The following is a 22,332-nucleotide window of genomic DNA, read 5'->3' as shown; positions in this document are numbered from 1 at the left end:
GCAGGCATTCAGCCCACGAACATTAGGTCTCTCCACCTCACACACACACACACACACACACACACACACACACACACACACACATAACACCTGACAACACGTAACTCGCATGAATCGTTCTTACTAACTTTAGATTTCCCTGCGGTGAGCGCCACGCGCTAGCCCTATTTCTTTTGCTAAATCTCGTCGTGATAACTGAGTCTCTCTCTCTCTCTCTCTCTCTCTCTCTCTCTCTCTCTCTCTCTCTCTCTCTCTCTCTCTCTCTCTCTCTCCTGCCACTTGCCCAACACATGGAGGGAGGGAGGGAGGGAGGATGCTCAGCGTATCCACTGGTGCGGCGGCAGACCCAAGTGGCTCTTGTAGTAGAGTGCGTGGGCACACACGGTCTCTCTCCAGGGCCGGCCGTATTAGGGTGCGTGGGCATACGTCAGCCAGTGGCTGGCCAATGGCCATATTAGCATGCGATGGGATATGTCTCCCACACAGCGATTGGCCGTCGTGTCCAGGTGCCGAAAATTCCCCTCTGAACACCTGCCTCGACTACACAAAGAGCTGGTCTCTGTCCGGAGCAGCGAGCGCTACTCTGCCGACTGTTGAGGTGCGAACTCATGCTATTATACAGCGGAGGCCAGAGCATTCCGCCTTGTGAACTGTGTGTGTGTGTGTGTACAACACTGCTATGTGCACAACACCTATGATAACAGTATGGAGACGCTAGCCACTCTGGACACAGGATCAACCACAGATCTCTCAGAGGTTTCCACCTTCATCTGTCTATATACCTACACATCTCTCCTCTATAATCGACAGGTCGGTTATCTCCATGCGTCTATGTGCGGTGATCTACCGTCTATAACATATCCAGCAGCCATTCCTGTGTACGCTCATGCACCAGCCGTGTGTCTGTTTGTCTGTCAGTCTGGACCAGACACACAGTTTCAAATTCATGTAAGACATCGTCACGTGACTTGCACAGCCCAGTGTATGGTTCCTGGGGCCAACACAGATAACAGACACGTGTGTAGTGCGAGTGTATGTGACCTTACAATTAATTACCTATAACACCTGAGAACATAGCATCAGTGAACATAACACCCGAGAACATAACATCTGAGAACATAACACCGGAGAACATAACATCTGAGAACATAACGTGAACATAACATCTGAGAACATAACATCTGTGAACATAACATCTGAGAACATAACATGTGAACATAAGAACATAACATCTGAGAACATAACACCCGAGAACATAACATCTAAGAACATAACATCTGTGAACATAAATCAGAGAACATAACATGTGAACATAACATCTGAGAACATAGCATGTGAACATAACATCTGGAAACCTGACAACTGAGAACATAACAGGACAACATAACATCTGAGAACATAATACCTGAGAACATAACATCTGAGAACATAACACCCGAGAACATAACATCTGATAACTTAACATCTGAGAACATAACATCCGAGAACATAACATCTGATAACTTAACATCTGAGAACATAACATCGGAGAACATAACACCCGAGAACATAACATCTGACAACCTAACACCTGAGAACATAAAATCTGAGAACATAACACCTGTGAACCTTACACCTGAGGGAGATGTTAAAGATACCTCGGTTAGTGACTGTGGGTTGACGCTGACCTCCTTAATGACCCTGGTAGTTGATAGGCCTAAGACAAAACAACCAATTAAGCAACGAACTCGAACAACTTCGGAAAGAGCGCAACCAAACAAGAACATTTTCCTCCAGTCTATACACGCACAGGTGATCTCTATGGAAGAGGGGTGGTGATTGATCAGTACATAAACCGGATGGTGATTGGCTGTGCGGCACACGCAACAGAAAACGGAGGCTGTCATTGGTATTCACGCGGGACTAAGGTAAAAGTGGACGCCTCATTACCTGATTCGTAATCCTCATTTTACATCGTCAGTGCTGTGTTAACCAACGTAAACATCTCTATAGTCATGATCAGCGTGTACTACATCATGTACACACATGGTTCTCACCCGAGCAGACAGAGAAGCTGGTGCTGAGGTATTATGATGCGCCAGTATTCTCACCCGAGCAGAGCGAGCCTGGCTGGTGTTGTGTGCCAGTACTCTCACGTGTCTGTGTATGTGTAGGACATCAGTGATTCATCACGAGCCACACACCTACCTGCCACGACTCCTGTATCTGGACACACTACTCACACATACTAACAACCTGTATCAGGGCACACTACCCACACATACTAACAACCTGTATCAGGGCACACTACCCACACATACTAACAACCTGTATCAGGGCACACTACCCACACATACTAACAACCTGTATCAGGGCACACTACCCACACATACTAACAACCTGTATCAGGACACACTACCCACACATACTAACAACCTGTATCAGGGCACACTACCCACACATACTAACAACCTGTATCTGGACACACTACTCACACATACTAACAACCTGTATCAGGGCACACTACCCACACATACTAACAACCTGTATCAGGGCACACTACCCACACATACTAACAACCTGTATCAGGACACACTACCCACACATACTAACAACCTGTATCAGGGCACACTACCCACACATACTAACAACCTGTATCAGGGCACACTACCCACACATACTAACAACCTGTATCAGGGCACACTACCCACACATACTAACAACCTGTATCAGGGCACACTACCCACACATACTAACAACCTGTATCAGGGCACACTACCCACACATACTAACAACCTGTATCTGGACACACTACCCACACATACTAACAATGTTAAGAGTTTCTCCTCTACCTATCTGTAATGAACACACACACACACACACACACACACACATATATATATATATATATATATATATATATATATATATATATATATATATATATATATATATATATATATATATATATATATATATCAGAAAATCGCTTGGAAGATGAAGAAAGAAGCCCCGAGCTTTGGTGTGTGTGTCTTGAGCAGTAATCAAGGTTACAGGGTCTGTATCCTTGACAACAGCTTAAATACAGAGGAAAGTTTGAAACTTGTGTGTGTATCTTCCCGGCGAGTCTTCTCGCACAGGTGCTGCACGTGTGTGTATACCAGGTACAGCTAGTCATACACTTACGTAGGTGTTACCGGACTCCGCCTACCAATCGTTACCCTTCGAGCGAGAACTCACCTTCGACAAGGCTGGATCTTGTGGCCGGTGGACGGAAAGGAGTACAGTCTTGTCGAGGAGGACCCCCCTTACTGCAAATGAGTCCATCATTTCCCTATTCCTGAGTGGAGCGCAACCTTGAAGATGCAGGAACCTCACAGAAGGGCATCCTGGGGCAGTTGTGTGTGTGTGTGTGTGTGTGTCCACCCTCGCGCCAGACAGTAGCTAATCATCCTTAATGTTTACAAGAATATTATATATATATATATATATATATATATATATATATATATATATATATATATATATATATATATATATATATATATATATATCATTATTATTATATTTAACCGTCTACCTTCTTAGCGAGGTAGTGCAAGGAAAAAGAAGAATGACCCAACCTACCCACATACACATGTATGTACACAAACGCCCACACACGCACATATACATAAATTTAAATTTCAACGTATACATACATACATACATACATACACACACACACACACACACACACACATATATATATATATATATATATATATATATATATATATATATATATATATATATGATTTCCACCTGCCGTATAACCATGTGTACGATGTCAACACTTGTGATCAGTGTGGTGTGGTGTGGTGCCCATGTTATAACATCCAACACCAAATTCATCGCTTCCCATTTTCGAATTTCTCATCCTACTCCCTGATTGGGTGGATCAGGTTCAAAGGGTGCGCTGTGATTGGTCGAGCGTCGGTACAACGGTTTCCCCACTGTTGCTGTATCACGTTCTCATAGATATTTGTTATCTGAGTTACGATACAGAGAGGAAGATGTGTCCTAGGACGGCAGGATCAAGCATGAGGGGACATACTTAGTGTGGCACACATGTTGTTTACATAAGGACGTGGCAGAATGATGAGAGCTGTATGTATGTATGTATGTACAGCTGTACACAGCATGTGGGGTGGTATGTATGTACGGCTGTACACATCATGTGGGGTGGTATGTGTGTACAGCTGTACACAGCATGTGGGGTGGTATGTATGTACGGCTGTACACAGTATGTGGGGTGGTATGTATGTACAGCTGTACACAGCATGTGGGGTGGTATGTATGTATGTACAGCTGTACACAGCATGTGGGGTGGTATGTATGTATGTATGTGCGGCTGTACACAGCATGTGGGGTGGTATGTGTGTATGTGCGGCTGTACACAGCATGTGGAGCAGCACCGCCACCTTATCTAACACACACTTGCTCGTACACTCACACTCTTGACCTCCGACCCCAGCCAACCCTGTGTGTCACTGACCCCTCCTGTCAACTGCCCGCGCCCCCTCCACCACTTAACCCTCCCTGCCTGCTCCACCCCACAACCCAAAGGCAACCCCCTAATGAATGAGCAGACCCCCGCCACCCATCACACCCCGAGCCCCACCACCCATCACACCCCGAGCCCCACCACCCATCACACCCCGAGCCCCGCCACCCATCACACCCCGAGCCCCGCCACCCATCACACCCCGAGCACCGCCACCCATCACACCCCGAGCACCGCCACCCATCACACCCCGAGCCCCGCCACCCATCACACCCCGAGCCCCACCACCCATCACACCCGAGCACCGCCTCACCCCGAGCCCCACCACCCCCCGATCCCCTCCACCCATCACACCACGAGCCCCGCCACCCATCACATCCCGAGCCCCACCTCACCCCGCCACCTATCACACCCCGAGCCCCGCCACCCATTACATCCCGAGCCCCGCCACCTATCACATCCCGAGCCCCGACACCCATTACATCCCGAGCCCCGCCACCTATCACATCCCGAGCCCCGCCACCCATCACATCCCGAGCCCCGCCACCCATCACATCCCGAGCCCCACATCACCCAAAGACCCACCACACCCCAAGCCCCACCACCAACCGAGCCCCTCCACCTACCACACCACGAGCCCCACCACCCACCACACCCCTCCACCCACCACAACCCTAGTCCCGCCACCCCACACACCCCAGGACGCCAGAGAACATCAAATGAAGTTAAGCATGAAACTTATGTTGAAAGACGAGAGTAAATATTCTCTATAGTATAATAATGGAAGATAAATGGGATAGGGGAGAAAGAATACTTCCCACGTATTCCCTGCGTGTCGTAGAAGGCGACTAAAAGGGGAGGGAGCGGGGGGCTGGAAATCCTCCCCTCTCAATTATTTTTAATTTTCCAAAAGAAGGAACAGAGAAGGGGGCCAGGTGAGGATATTCCCTCAGTGGCCCAGTTCTCTGTTCTTAACGCTACCTCGCTAACGCGGGAAATGGCGAATAGTTTGAAAAAAAAAAAAAATGGAATACAATGAATGAAGAAGTGGTCAACACAGACATAAAGAAATCTAAACATTTGTATGACAGAGGCGTGTCTTAGAGATTCCCCCCCCCCTCCCCCCACCCATCCAATCTGTGTAAAACTCACTACTCGTAAATTACATAGTTACACACACACACACACACACACACACACACACACACACACGCACACATACCTTCCTGCCCGAGGAGGCAAACCTTCCTCTGGAGTGCCAACACCACACAAGATAACAACCACATCACTGGCCGGGACCATACGTCAGGCACCGCCTCCATGTGTGTGTGTGTGTGTGTGTCTGCCTCAACTGAGGGTACCACTCTTCACAAGAACAGATTCACTATATATATATATATATATATATATATATATATATATATATATATATATATATATATATATATATATATATATATTGGACTCCGGCTGTTCGAGATTAGAGTGGAAGTGTAAAGTCACGTTTGGTGAAGCTGTATCATTGGGAAAACAGTCTCGACAGAAATATTTTCCCTCCGAAGGCGTCTACATTTCCCTACTACTGGAAGTAGGACAGCCTTGGGTTGCAGGAACCTTCAGCAATGTCCCGGGTAACACCAGAACTCTTTCACTGAAACAAACCCTTGGATAATTATAACACAAAGATATATATATATATATATATATATATATATATATATATATATATATATATATTCACATGAGCTTCACGTAAAACATTCACGTATCGTCGCTCCAGGATCCGAACCCAGGTCAAATCCTCGACCAGCGGGAAGTGTAACCACTCGGCCACAGGCAGTGCCAAAGCCTTGCATCTCTCACCGTTTTCTATGGTGCATGAGGACCCCCCCCCCCCACACCATCACTCGTGACCTGATGTTAGGTTCAGGGCGACCCGTCTGCACTCAGGCCCCCCCACGCTATACCCACGAGGGACATGATGACCCTGACCTGGCCACATGGGTGTCACACACCCTTACCACGTTGGTCTGGGTAGAACTTCACGACCCCTCGAGGTACATGAGCGAAGCTACATCATGCCAACGTCTTTTTGACGGCTGTTCAAATCATGCGTGGCGACTGCACACACACACACACACACACACACACACACACATCCCCCTGGCAGGTTCTGCAACCCCCAGCGTACGTGGTCAGGTGTGATGCTGGCCATTTGCCTACATGGGGGAATAACAAGCCGCCCTCACCTCCCCCACAACCCAGTTGGAGAGGGGCATCTCTCACACGTCACCCCATGTTCCTGTCCAACTAGTGGACGGGAGGTGAAAGGGGGGAGGTGGGGTTGGCGGGGATGGTGCCTGACGGGTGACAGGTTCGCCCGTCATCTTACCTGTGCCGTCAGTCGTCGCTGGCCTCCGTCCACCTCGCCGCCAGCCTCGGCCACAGGGACGCGAGCGGCCATTGTCCACGCTTGCCTCACTCACCCAACCACCGCCACGCCAAGTTTTTTTCATGTGCTCTGCCACACTGGGAACAGACGCACGCAACGCGTGCAACCTCGCCCCTAACGTGTCACTTGTGCGTGTGTGTGTGTGTGTGTGTGTGTGTGTGTGTGTGTGTGTGTGTGTGTGTGTGTGTGTGTGTGTGTGTGTTGCGTGGATCACTAGCAGGTGTACAGAGCAGCACACCAGTGTACGAGCCCCTCCTCACCAGCCCCTGCCCCTCCACCACAGCTGACTACCCCTGCATCGTGACGTGACCCCCCCGTGCATGACGTGCTCCTGTCCTGTGACCACGTCCTCAAGACTCGGGTCAAAGGTCGCGCCATCACGCCCGTCTCGCACTGTCTTTCTCCTGATGATCTAACGTGATGAAGATCAACCAAAAGTGATCGAAAAAAAAAATAACTGAAATTTTTGAAGGTAAACACAAAGCCAAAGCTTACTGTGTTTACCAGTGGAGAGAAGAAGACTTTTGTGCCTACTTACCCAGTGCATTCTGCCTCCCGAACACCTGAGAACCACAGCTGTACTGAAGTAAACAATATCCATCAATCGATCTATCTACCTATCTTCGGTCAGGTAGAGACGAGAGGCCTGTGTCGAACCCGGGATCCCTCACGAGGGTGGATAGAGGAAGGGCAACTGTCCCAAGGAACAAGACGGCCACACAAGCGGTAGCGTCACACACACACACACACACACACACACACACACACACACACACACACACACACACACACACACACCTCCCGGATGACTCAAACATCTCGAGGGCTGAAAATATTTCTGGTGTCTTCCTGAAGTTTTGACATACCTGTTGCACACAGTCGTGCCTGACCCCCCCACGCGGCAAAGCAGTGCCACATGCATTACAGTGACGTGCATAATACTGACACACACAGTACACTGTAACAGCCAGTATAGTGACACAGGGCAGTGAGTGACACGTACAATAGCCTCACATACACAGGCTACATTCCGGCAGAAATTAAATGCTCAAACCCAACAAATTAATGACCTGGTGGAGCTCACTGGTCCGTGTTTCATGGTCTGCTGTAATGGACGAGGTTTATCATGTTTATAGTGCAACCCTGGTGCTGGTGGGGGGGGGGGGGTGCTCTCCTGGTGGTACTGGGGTGGAGGGGTTCTACCGGTGGTACTGGGGTGGAGGGGTTCTACCGGTGGTACTGGGGTGGAGGGGTTCTACCGGTGGTACTGGGGTGGAGGGGTTCTACCGGTGGTACTGGGGTGGAGGGGGTTCTGCCGGTGGTACTGGGGTGGAGGGGGTTCTGCCGGTGGTACTGGGCATCATCTACTAGACCACAGAGAACATCACTCATGTCATGGAGATAAGTTTCTACTCCTCCGGTACGGGAAGAATGAAGAAATCAAAAACTATAGAGAATGTAGGACAGACACAGACACCATCATGAACCACCTGAAGAATGTGAATGATCTTGGGGTAATAATGTTTAACGACCTAACCTTCAGCGAACACAACACAACAGTCGTTGCCAACCCCAGCAGGATGAGGGGATGGATCCTGCGGACTTTCAAGATAAGAGAAGAAAAACCCACCAGGATACTTTTCAAGTCACTGATTCTATCACGAACAGAAAATTACAAGGCGAGTGATACTGCAAGATGAGAGAATGTTCAGAGATCTTTCATGGCCCATGCTAAAGTGGCAAAGGAACTAAATTTCTGATATTGGCCGAAGGCACTGAAACTGTCCTCCCTGGAGCGCACACGGGAGAGTTATAGGATCATCTACACCTGGAAAATCCAAGAAGGTCTGGTGCCCAACATACACTCGGTAATATCGTGTTACAAGCACGACAGGCATGGACGACTGTATAATGCCGCCTCTGAAAACCAAAGGCACGATAAGCACAGAGAGAACACCATAAACATCCGGTGCCCAAGACTCTTCAGTGCCTCGCAAGTGCATCTCCGGGATACAATGGGATACACAAGGGGGAAAGCTTAAGAGTGCAGTGGACAAAGTGTATCAGACCAGCCAGGTTGTGGAGGCCACGTGGGCCTGCAGGCTGCGGCTTGCAACAACTTGGTCGACCAACGACCTAACCCAGCAACCTGGGCTCAGCCCAGCCTGTGTTGCTGGGGTGGACAGAGGGCGGTCGCCACTGGTGCTGGTGTGGGTCCTGCTGGGGTTGGGCGGGCGCCGTCCCTGGTGCTACAGGAGGTCGTGGCTGATGTAGGGCGCGTCGTCCCTGGTGGCAAGAGCCTGTACAGGAGGGCGAGAGGCCGTACGTGCTGGTCGGGGCCAGAATCTGCCCCCGGAAGGAAGGAAGGCCCATCACAGTCGGGTAAACCTGGTGTCACATCTTGAGTACATCAACATTGGATCCAAACAGAGAGGTACGTGAACATACACTAGACCCACTAACTCTTCCTGTTGTCTGTAAGGTTATGGAGGTCCACATTTCCCTGTATAACTATGTTGTCTTCCTCATCACGCACATAGTCTCAGCTGTAGCTACCTCTTCCTGTTTTCTATAAGGTTATGGGGGTCCACATTTCCCGGTATAACTATGTTGTCTTCCTCATCACGCACATAGTCTCAGGTGTAGCTACCTCTCCCTCGTGCACAACCCAAGTCCAGTATGTACGGACCTTCCACTCCTTACGGTAAAGTAGCAGTCGCTGAGGTTCCTCACCCCCACCAGAACGTATGACGTGTTACATGTCCTTCTCCTGTTCTACAACGTAGGGGGGGGGGGGGGAGGTGACAAGATCCTCCCCTTTTCTTTTCATAAAGGACTCGGCTCTGAGGTGTGAAGACCCCCCCCCCCCCCAGGAAGACTTCACCAGGCATTGTTCTTTCTGCCTTCTTAGAAAAGTAGGAGGTGCGGGAGGGTCCTCTCCGGTCTTACACAACACCCGGGCATGTCGCAGGTTGTACACACTCCCCTGCTACTGTGCGGCACATCTGCGACAGCCTTCCCCCACCCCCCACCCTTTTCTGGTATAAAAGGTGGACCAAATCCTGTTTTCCTTTTCCTTCCATTAACTGGGAACTGGATCTCCGTCATGTGTTTACACAGTGGTCTGAGCTCTCAGTCAACAACATATCCTCTCTCTCTCTCTCTCTCTCTCTCTCTCTCTCTCTCTCTCTCTCTCTCTCTCATATCTTCACTCACTAAACAGCTGAGGTGGTCTTGGCGTTGGGACTCACATTAAGAGCTCTCCTCCCTACCCAACCCAACCCCTCCTCTCCTCCTCGTTGCCTGGTCCACAGCCTTGTCATTCCTCGTCATACGTCACATGTGAACACCGAAGTTCCCTTCCAATAATCTGCTTCCTTATTACAGGATACACATGACTACACACACACACACACACACACACACACACACACACACATATATATATATATATATATATATATATATATATATATATATATATATATATATATATATATATATATATATATATATATATGTATATATATATATATATATATATATATATATATATATTCTTGGGATGGCTCTCCATGACTAAATCACGACACTTAGTAGTGATAATGTAACAACAAAACTTTAACTATAAACAGTTCTAAAATATGTCAAGAAAGACTTTCTGGTGAAGTAATTTTCTGCATTTTTTATTACTATCATTTTTTCTGCCTTGTGGTCAAAGTTCAGCAGCAGACCCTAACATTACAGAAATGTTGTGTACGTCAGGAGACGTGAATGCATCACATGCTCAATGTATTTCCTTCATACCTCACTGACATCTTCAGTAAAAACACACATATTCAAAACAAATGTTACCCAAAACACACATCACCAAACTGGTGTATTACCAGTACAATACAACACACATCACCAAACTGGTGTATTACCAGTACAATACAACACACATCACCAAACTGGTGTATTACCAGTACAATACAACACACATCACCAAACTGGTGTATTACCAGTACAATACAACACACATCACCAAACTGGTGTATTACCAGTACAATACAACACACATCACCAAACTGGTGTATTACTAGTACAATACAACACAAGTACAATACAACACATCACCAAACTGGTGTATTACCAGTACACTACAACACACATCACCAAACTGGTGTATTACCAGTACAATGTAAGTATGGTTACCATGTGTGTGTGTGTGTGTGTGTGTGTGTGTGTGTGTGTGTTACCCCATCATAAGAGGAACCAAATCTCTCCATTATCGTTTAGTCTCGTGAACGTCGTTGTGTTCTCACCTGTGACTTCATCTTGCCACAGTTCGTTACACCCTTGCTCTACCGTTCTTCCCCCGTGACATATCCCCTCACCTGCCACCGGCTCCTGTTCCACCCCGCGCCTCCACCAACACCCAACTCAGAGGACCGCTCCACATCACCATCGTGAAATTCGTGCACAACTTCATCTCTTGTGCACGACGGTGCGACCCTTGAGCACGACGGTACGACCCTTGAACACGACGGTATGACCCTTAAACACGATGGTATGACCCTTGAACATGACGGTATGACCCTTGAACATGACGGTATGACCCTTGAACACGACGGTATGACCCTTGAGCACGACGGTATGACCCTTGAGCACGACGGTATGACCCTTGAACACGACGGTACGACCCTTGAGCACGACGGTACGACCCCACACCCCTCGGTGTGCTGGCCCGGTAGAAACCAGTTGGAGACCCAGGGCCGTCAGTAGGGCCCTGGGTGTGTGTCGTAGCCTCACCACAACAGAGACCAGCCAGAGACCCCGGGGCTGCCCGCCTCCCGCCACACAAATGTTCCTCCATCTCGGCCGAGGGCCGCCCACCTCACCCTGACATATAAGCCTTACAACAATCTAATCAGTCAGTTCAAGGCCTTGCACGTTATCTGGTGCCACCCCGGCTCCACACACACACACACACACACACACACACACACACCTGCCAGGCGCCCCGATGCACCTAGTAGTAGTGTCCTCAGGCTGGCCGCGACTCATGACCAACCTGACCCAGGCGCCCAGGAAAAGAGCTCTGCCTCCCACGGTGCAGGAACCAGGGCAGCCCACACCTGCGGCAGGAGCCAGTGCCCCCTCTCCTTCTGGGGAGCAGGTGGCTCAGGCTGCGGCAGAGGTGTGGGGTATGTCGCTATTCTTCTTGTGTGTGTGTGTGTGTGTGTGTGTGTGTGTGTGTGTGTGTGTGTGTGTGTGTGTGTGTGTGTGGGTTAGGTAGAATGTTATCATAATGTGTACTTGTGTGCCAGGTCATCCGCCAGTACAGTGCTGGATGTTGGAGGTCAAGGGTTTGGAGTCAGGTTGTCTGGTTCCCTAACCTCAGAAGGTTGTCTGGTAACCTAACCTAACCTAACCTAACCTAACCTCAGGAGGTTGTCTGGTAACCTAACCTAACCTAACCTCAGAGGGTTGTCTGGTAACCTAACCTAACCTAACCTAACCTAACCTCAGGAGGTTGTCTGGTAACCTAACCTAACCTAACCTCAGAAGGTTGTCTGGTAACCTAACCTAACCTAACCTCAGAAGGTTGTCTGGTAACCTAACCTAACCTAACCTAACCTAACCTCAGGAGGTTGTCTGGTTACCTAACCTCAGGAGGTTGTCTGGTAACCTAACCTAACCTAACCTCAGAAGGTTGTCTGGTAACCTAACCTAACCTAACCTAACCTAACCTAACCTAACCTAACCTAACCTCAGGAGGTTGTCTGGTAACCTAACCTAACCTCAGAAGGTTGTCTGGTAACCTAACCTAACCTAACCTCAGAAGGTTGTCTGGTAACCTAACCTAACCTAACCTAACCTAACCTCAGGAGGTTGTCTGGTAACCTAACCTAACCTAACCTCAGAAGGTTGTCTGGTAACCTAATCTATCCTAACCTAACCTCAGGAGGTTGTCTGATGACCTAACCTAACCTAACCTAACCTCAGGAGGTTGTCTGGTTACCTAACTTCAGGAGGGTGTCTGGTTACCTAACCTAACCTAACCTCAGGAGGTTGTCTGGTTACCTAACTTCAGGAGGGTGTCTGGTTACCTAACCTAACCTAACCTCAGGAGGTTGTCTGATAACCTAACCTAACCTAACCTAACCTCAGGAGGTTGTCTGGTTACCTAACCTCAGGAGGTTGTCTGGTTACCTAACCTCAGGAGGTTGTCTGGTTACCTAACCTCAGGAGGTTGTCTGGTTACCTAACCTCAGGAGGTTGAGATGATCGTGAACAAGTACCGTACACACAGGTCCTCCCGACGATCTCCTCCGTGTTCCTCAAGTCTTCCCCAGGTCCTCCCTCAATCTTCCCCAGTTCCTCATCAGGCATTCCCCAGGTCTTCCCCAGTTCTTCATCAAGCATTCCCCAGGTCTTCCCCAGGTCCTCTAAGTCCTCCAACGCATCATAACATTACGTATATACGTGACGGGTCGGCCGTGAGTGTAACAAACCAAGGCACAAACACGTCCTTCCAAAGTCCCCCCCTCCCCCTAGGTCTTGTCTTCTCCAGGTCCATTCCAAATCTTCCTGATCTCATCAGGTCTTCACCAAGTCCATTCCAAGTCTTCCCCAGGTCTTCCAGCATGCCTTCCACAGCCTGTCCTCAGGTCTTCCGCAGGTCTCCCCAAGTTCTCCCCCAGGTCTTCCCCGGGCACGTTCTGAGCTGCGTCAAGTGTAGACCAACTCTACGGTGTTACCAACCCATGTTTCATCCATGGTTTCTACCACGGCCTTGTAGTAAGCGGTCTATGTTGGCCTCAGATGGGTCTCTGTGGTCGCGGACACATGTTCCATGTTATATCCCGTACATAGCTTTATCTGTAACCCGAGGAGGAGCTAGCACGTAGGGGTCACCACACAGGGCAAGCTAGCACGTACGGGGTCACCACACAGGGGGAGCTAGCACGTAGGGGTCACCACACAGGGCAAGCTAGCACGTACGGGTCACCACACAGGGGGAGCTAGCACGTAGGGGTCACCACACAGGGGGAGCTAGCACGTAGGGGTCACCACACAGGGCAAGCTAGCACGTAGGGGTCACCACACAAGGGGAGCTAGCACGTAGGGGTCACCACACAGGGGGAGCTAGCACGTAGGGGTCACCACACAGGGCAAGCTAGCACGTAGGGGTCACCACACAGGGGGAGCTAGCACGTAGGGGTCACCACACAGGGGGAGCTAGCACGTAGGGGTCACCACACAGGGGGAGCTAGCACGTAGGGGTCACCACACAGGGGGAGCTAGCACGTAGGGGTCACCACACAGGGGGAGCTAGCACGTAGGGGTCACCACACAGGGGGAGCTAGCACGTAGTGGTCACCACAGGACTACATATCAACGGAGGACGAGTGGCGCGAGTTGCGTGCTGTCAAGTGACGTTATGTAAGGGAGGGAGAGACTGACAGTATGTATGGTTGTGGAGTGAATGCTGGCACTCTACGTGTGGGTGAGGAAAGACAGTTACCTGTGCCAAAGGAGTAACACTTGACAGCCAATGAAGTGCTGGCTCACTGGGCAGCCGTCACATCCCCCCCCACCCCCCTTTCTGGTATAAAAGTTGGACCAATACCTAGGCTGGTAATATACCAACCTGGCGCGTGGCTTCACGACCTACCTCGCAGAAAGAAACAGTCGGCCTTTATCATTATCATTATTATTATTATTATTATTATTATCATTATTATTATTATATATATATATATATATATATATATATATATATATATATATATATATATATATTCATAACGTATCTTTACGTCACATGTATGGTCAACTTGAACCACTTCAGGACCTGCTTCTCGTACATTACTGTTTCCATGAAGAACTACTGCAAACTGCTACAAACATATGCAAGATAACTCATATGTATTCATGTAAATCATACATATGTAGGGTTGTAGGAACATATATATGTAACGTGCGGGTTGACAGTGGTGATAACATGTTGTGTTCTTATCTTTCACATGCTCTCATACAACGCTCTTTGTGTCTCACCGTAAAATTAAATGTTTACATCTAATTTCTCATGGATTGTGTATGGATTTATTTTATAGATATATATATGAAGTTCTGTAAGTCTCCAGTTATGCTAGATCATGGGGGAGCTGTGTATAGATGTATATTACAAATGTATATAGGAAGTTCTGTAAGTCTCCAGTTATGCTAGATCGTGGGAAAGCTGTGTGTATAGATGTATACTACGTATACTACAAATGTATATAGGAAGTTCGGTAAGTCTCCAGTTATGCTTGATCAAGGGGGAGCTATGTCGCGATGTATATCACAGATGTATATAGGAAGCTCTGTAAGACTGCAGTCACGGGGAAGCCGTGGTTGTGTGGGCAGCGCAGGTGTCTTGGGGTCACACTCGGGTGCTGGTCACATCTTACCGGACAGCATTAGAGAGTTTCAACGTCTAATACTGTCAGGTAAAGATGTAAAACGGACCCAAACACACCGGAGAACCACCACCCACCCACCAACCCACCCCTTCACCTCCGGCAAGTCTTACAACTACTGACACCAACCCACGGCTGCGGCTGCGGCACCCACGTCTGCAGCACCCACGTCTGCAGCACCCATGTCTGCAGCTGCGGCACCCACGTCTGCGGCTGCGGCACCCACGTCTGCAGCACCCATGTCTGCGGCTGCGGCACCCACGTCTGCAGCACCCACGTCTGCAGCACCCACGTCTGCAGCACCCACGTCTGCAGCACCCACGGCTGCGGCTACGGCACCCACGTCTGCAGCATCCACGGCTGCGGCTGCGGCACCCACGTCTGCAGCACCCACGGCTGCGGCTACGGCACCCACGTCTGCAGCACCCACGTCTGCGGCTGCGGCACCCACGTCTGCAGCACCCATGTCTGCGGCTGCAGCACCCACGTCTGCAGTACCCACGTCTGCGGCTGCAGCACCCACGTCTGCGGGTGCGGCACCCACGTCTGCTGCTACCAAGGCCAGGACCAAGCCATGACCAGAAGAGAAGGACACCCACGAGTTAAGAAGTCTGAAGGACGCAAGGAGTCTGCTGGTGTCCAGGTCTACATACCTGGAGGGTTGAGAGGTCGTAAGTCGTTATAACTATAACCACAAAGTCTGATGTTGATACCGTAGAACCTACAAGTCAGCTGGGTAAGTTCGTAAGTCTACAGTTTAAGTCTACAAAGTCTAAGACCAACATGACCGACTGAAGTTATCATACATCCTGAAAGTCTGAAGTTTCTACAGCTGCTAAACAGAAGTTTGACCCGTGTGACATCATAAGCACCAGACTTAGTTCAGCGCCAGCTGGCCACGGTCACAAAGTCTGGTGCACCAGCCAGTAAAGGCTGAGACTCTCCTGCCATCACTGGCTGCACACATTCACCTGGAGAAGCACCTCACAAGTGTGCTATCACCATTATGTCGGAAATAATACTCTCTTTCTCTCTCTCTCTCCATACATATATGATCCCCCAGCATATATATTTATATATATATATATATATATATATATATATATATATATATATATATATATATATATATATATATATATATATATTATACTCGATCGCCGTTTCCCGCGTCAGCGATGTGGCACCAGGAAACAGACGAAGAAAGCCCCATCCTTTCATATACACACATATATACATACACGTATATATGCATACATATACATATACATATCAACATATACATACCTATACATACATGTACACAGACATATACATATACATATACTCGTAGTTTCATTCTTGCCTTCATCCAGGCCCGGCGCGACCCCGCTCCACAGGAAACAGCATCTCCACCCCCTGCGTCATGGAGGTAGCGCCAAGTAACAGACAAAAAAGGCCACATTCGTTCTCACTCAGTCTCTTGGTGTCATATGTGATGAAACGAAAACACAGCTCCCTATCCACATCCAGGCCCCACAAACCTTTCCATGGTTTACCCCAGACGTTTCACATGCCCTGGTTCAGTCCACAGCACGTCGACCCCGGTACCACCACATCGTTCCAATTCACTCTATTCCTTGCACGCCTCACACCCTCCTGTATGTTCAGGCCCCGATCACTCAAAATCTTTTGCACTCCATCCTTCCACCTCTAATGTGGTCTCCCGCTTCTCCTCGTTCCCTCCACCCTTCACACACACACACACACACACACACGTGTGTGTATATATATAACGACAGTTCAACCCTTGAGTATGACAATACGGCAGGACGGTACGATACAAACATGACAGTTCGACCTTGAGCACGACGGTACCGCCCCCTGCTACAATAACCAGACCTTGAACCTAATGTTTCAGGATCAGGCTCAAGGGCTGGACCATGATGGCCAAGGGCGCCACCCTCCTGCTGAAGGAGTTACGGCGGAGTTCCTCCAGTGACGGTCGCCCGTCTGTACCGGCTGGTGACGCGGAAGCTCCTACTGAGGAACCACCACCTGGCGAGTCACTCATTAAACCAGTAGGTTCAGTGGTAATAACTTGCAAGTGGTAATAACGTCAGTGGTAATAACTAGCATTGTACTGGTGTCTCCGCCGTGCACAACATGGTCACCACCACCTGCACAAGGTTGTACATACACACATGCATGTGTGAGTGAGTGTCTGGCACGTGTGGGGGTCCAGGTACGAAAGAAAGATGGTGCAAATCTTTCCTGCAGGCGGTGCACGTGGTGTCCTGACCTGCCAACCTCCCTTCTTACTCTCCTCCTGTACACTCACTCCTCTCTGATCAGGCAAACAAAATTTTGGCACATCACTTGTCTTGTTTATCGTTGTTTGCCAGTCATCTGCGGCCTCCTTCTGTGAAGCTGGAGGTGAAATGATACTGTCTCACGACCCTTGACTTATATGTCTTTACCTGGACGAGTAACCAGCGGGTCACTGTGGCCTGGGGTCTTGCCATGCTCTACCGTGGCCCCCTGTGTACAGTCCACCTGGGTATGATGGTCACTCATGATGACTGGGGTCAGCCTGACTCTCCTGGTGCTGACGGTATGCCATGCCCTCACCTCCCACTCATGGTGAGGACTCTCACAAACATCGAGACGAGTTTGACATCAGTAACTGTGGGAGTGAGAGCGTCACCAGGACCACAGTGTACTACACGAGGAGCGGGGCCGGGCTGCGCCTCACCAAGATGTGTGCACCGTCTCCTACAGCACCACAGGTCACAGCCGGGCGAGAGATGTGTACACCGTCTCCTACAGCACCACGGGTCACAGCCGGGCGAGACAAGTGGCCTCAACCTACACCACAACACCTCCAGCTGGGTCACATGTTGCACTCCACCCTTGCCAGCAGCAGCCCTCTCCCTCCCGCCCAGGGTTACCCCCTCACCCACCCTCCCCCCTCCTTCCCCCACAAACTACGTCATCAAAATTCTGACCATATCTTTACAAATGCAGCCCATTGTCCTCCATTGTTGTGCCATACCTACCATCATCGCAGACCTTCTCTCCAACCTCGTGACAAATGACACTGGTGGTTTTGTCACACAGCTCACACTGCCTCACCCTCCGCCCTGTGGAGGGACCAGTACACTGCCTCACCCTCCACCTGGGGAGGGACCAGTACACTAGTGGCCTCACCCTCCACCCTGGGGGGGTACCAGTACACTGCCTCACCCTCCACCTGGAGGGGTAGGAACCAGAACACTGCCTCACCAGTACCTACTGTGCTCCTGAAGTTCAATGTTCTACCCATCATGCTACAGGAACGCCACACAGTATGCTCCAGCAGTTTAATGATCCCATTACCTTCCAGGAGTTCATCAGTCTACCCACTATGCTCCACTTCAATATTCTACTCATTATGCTCCAGGAATTCAATACCCTGTACATTATGCACCATTTAATGAGCTGCTCATTATGTTCTGGGAGTTTAACGACCTACCCATAGGGCTTCACTACCTCAGGTCAGGAATTTTCAAACTATCTAAAGGCTTGGAATCGTCTTAGTCTTTCGCAGATCCCCATCTAGCTTCTGCAGAAGCCTGAGGCACTGCGGAACCCAGTGTGAAAACCCGTGCTCGAGAGCGCTAGCAATCCCTGAGAAGACAAAACACAAGTGTGAAGACAGTCATAACCTGAGGCGATGCCCCACTAAACTCATACTTCTCTCAGATCAAAAATTCCACCATCCCTGAGCAGCATCGTTCCTGGTGGTAAGCACAACCTTCTGTCAAGTGCAGAGTATACAGCGGAGGAAAAAGAGACCAGGGAAATGGGAGGACGGTAACTGTATGGTGGCATTCACAGCAGGAGGAACAATACAAACACGGCTTTTCCTCACTGTCGTTACAACTATACCTTTTAATTCCCTTTAATTATTAAGTATACCTTAAGGAACAAAATGACGTGCCATGCCAAAGCAGGAGACACTCCGGAGTGGGTGTGAACTGGTGGTAAGACGAGAGGCATGTTCTGCTCCCAGACTGTGACGGTGACGTCACGCAGAGAGCCGACCTAACCTGGTAAACGTTCATATAAACAGGCAGCAATAAGTGTACATAATGTATGTATGACGAAGACGCACTAACCGAACATTTGCTCGGGAAACTGGTGACCAGGAGATGATGGGTGCGCCCCACCACAACCATCCCAGTCCATGAAAGACGCAAATAATGTGAATGAAGAAAAACTGTCATAAACAGATGACGGCCATGGCCAGGGTCCTTGCTCACACTCCATGAGGCAACACTAGTAAGGCAAACATTACCAGAAATTCTATCAAGGATGTAAAAACCACCTGGAGAGCTCAGAACCACAGGGCCTTGTGTGATACCTATTGCGATAAACAAGGACTCCAAGGAACGTAATCTCCAGCTTAGGTAACTCAATACTCAGAACAACTGAAATTAAGATAATTGAAGACATCATAATAACAGAGCGCTATGTAACGCGACCCATCGTCCTAAGGCACATCACAATACTGAGATTTGGAACTAAATAAGAGGATCATAATATCCTGGAACAGCTTTTTATCACTTTTTAATATCATAATGCTTATATCACGGACAGCTTCCGTTTATTACTTTGTGATGCATTTTCTTTTATGCTGAAAGGTTCAGTCACGGAAGAAAGGCCACATCATGTTCGGCACTTAATTGAAAAATAAAGAGGTTACTGAAACAGAAGAATAAGAGACAAGGAATTTCGAGTTTTGAAGGAAAAGAAAGACTTGCCTTTTTAAAAAGTGCCAGGTCATAGTTACTGGGGGAAAATTCAACAGGAGAGTAGAGAGTTCCAAAGCTTCAGGGTGTAGGCAAAGCTATCAAAATGGCCCACCCTTGAGTTATCAACGGCCACAGCAATCATGTGACGAGGCAGCAGCTTGCCAAGTATTGCGTGGTCTAGCTAATGGTGGAGACACACAAGCAGCAGCCTCTCAGAAACAAAGACCAAATCAATGCCTATAAAAGAGGGAAAGTGAACCAATATTGCCGCGTAGGCCAACTGGGTCAAGGTTTAAGGTTATCCTGGGAGAGTTGATAAGTCGGGCCGCTTTCGACTCAACTTTATCAAGTAAGGTTGCAGAGCTAGACCCACCCCAGGTGTGAGAGCAGCACTCCATACAACGGTGGATTAATCCCTTGTATAAACAAAGCCACTGTTCAGCAGACAAGAAATTCTGACATCTTAATGGGATTCCTAGTATCTTAGAGGCAGACTTAGCTACTTCCGTAATCAGAGGCTTCCAATATAGTGTGGATGTTACTTGAAGTTAATAACCTGGAACAGCATCCATATGTTACCTTGTGATGTATCGAAACCTTTGCAAGGTGCAGGTATCGAAACCTTTGCAAGCTGCACCTTGCAGCTTAAACTTAACTTTCAAACATACAACTGCAGTCGCACATTCCTTTGCTGACACTTGATGTGCATTTGAACACGCGAGTGTAAAAAGTTTCCAACAACTGGAAGTAAACACGGGATCACATATTTTCAAATAACAGAAAAAAAATAAGTTCACTCTCGACTGGTAAGGGAAGTTATGGTACGTTACTTAATCCCACATTTTCCTTGATCTTCACAATGCTCCCCACTTTCCTTTTATCAAAAAAAAAATGTAAATCACGCTCCGTCAGAGTATATTACGATTGCAAGGCGAAATCAACGATATTCCCAAAGTTGATATAACGTGACCTGAAACCAAAACATTACCTATCAAAACATAAATGACTGTACTGTACTTAAGTATGACGAACGAAGAGACGGCAAATAAATCACGAAATCCCCCAAAGGTAGGGATATAGCCATCTACACATCATACAATTACGAAACTGCCTCACACGTAAATCAACTTTTAAGAACCAATTACACTCTGTAACCATCTTAGCAACCAGATGCACACAGAGACATTAAATCCCATCATGATACTTTACTGTAATCACTTTGAACTGCCGATTTATAGTGGAACAAAAATCAAGAAGACAGAACAATAGCTTAAGAAGACTTTATAGATGCATTATCAGAAAAATCAAGAAGACAGAACAGTAGCTTAAGAAGACTTTATAGATGCATTATCAGAAAAATCAAGAAGACAGAACAATAGCTTAAGAAGACTTTATAGATGCATTATCAGAAAAAGCAAAATGTTATTTCAAATTCCAAAAGGTAGCAATTATTTCACAATTTACATCAATAAGCCTATAAACATATCAAACAACAAAAGCTGACATGTAGCAATTAACTTAAAAAAAATTAAAGAAATAAAAACATGCTGCAGAATCTTTTCCCTTAAAATGCATACATAAACATCAACAAATTTAAATACCCTCTTACTTCACATGCAGCCATCTCATATTTCACTACAAACAGCGTTTCAAAGTACAAAACATAATCTATTACTGAAATAATTTACATAAATAACTTCTACTAATATGGAGAGCTTTAAGCGTGTAAATCTCCATTTCTAGTTATGTATGTACGGGGCCGTAATCATTTCACAACTTGTAAATATGTTGACTATAATCAAGAGGAACGTTGTTTGCTTTATGAAATTTTCACGTGCTATTATTCAAGTGATAAGCTTTTGAAAAATGTATCATTGAAGAAATGTATTAATAGAGTGAAGTCTGAAATGCTTGTATCTCAACATTCATTGGTGATATTTTTTGGTACATTACATAATTTTTGTCTACTTATGAAATCACCAGGAATGTGTTAAGTGATATAATCAATAATTCAATGTGATATTTTTAGGACATGAAATATAGTACCCATTATTTGACTATTATCTGAAAACTAACCTCCTTTATGATGCTATTTTCCTCGTAATGATTGAGAAAACTATGAAAACCTTC

The 22,332-nt window shown here is 47.8% G+C and overlaps 1 long non-coding RNA gene across 1 annotated transcript in view; it reads right to left on the bottom strand.

Annotated features, from left to right (window-relative positions):
• LOC139749095 (uncharacterized) overlaps positions 1-22,332 on the bottom strand; it is a 284,265-nt gene that overhangs the window by 250,671 nt on the left and 11,262 nt on the right. The window lies entirely within an intron of this gene.

Source organism: Panulirus ornatus, chromosome 6, assembly GCF_036320965.1.
Source record: "Panulirus ornatus isolate Po-2019 chromosome 6, ASM3632096v1, whole genome shotgun sequence".
NCBI classification, from domain to species: domain Eukaryota; kingdom Metazoa; phylum Arthropoda; class Malacostraca; order Decapoda; family Palinuridae; genus Panulirus; species Panulirus ornatus.
This window is presented reverse-complemented; position numbering and strand designations above follow the sequence as displayed.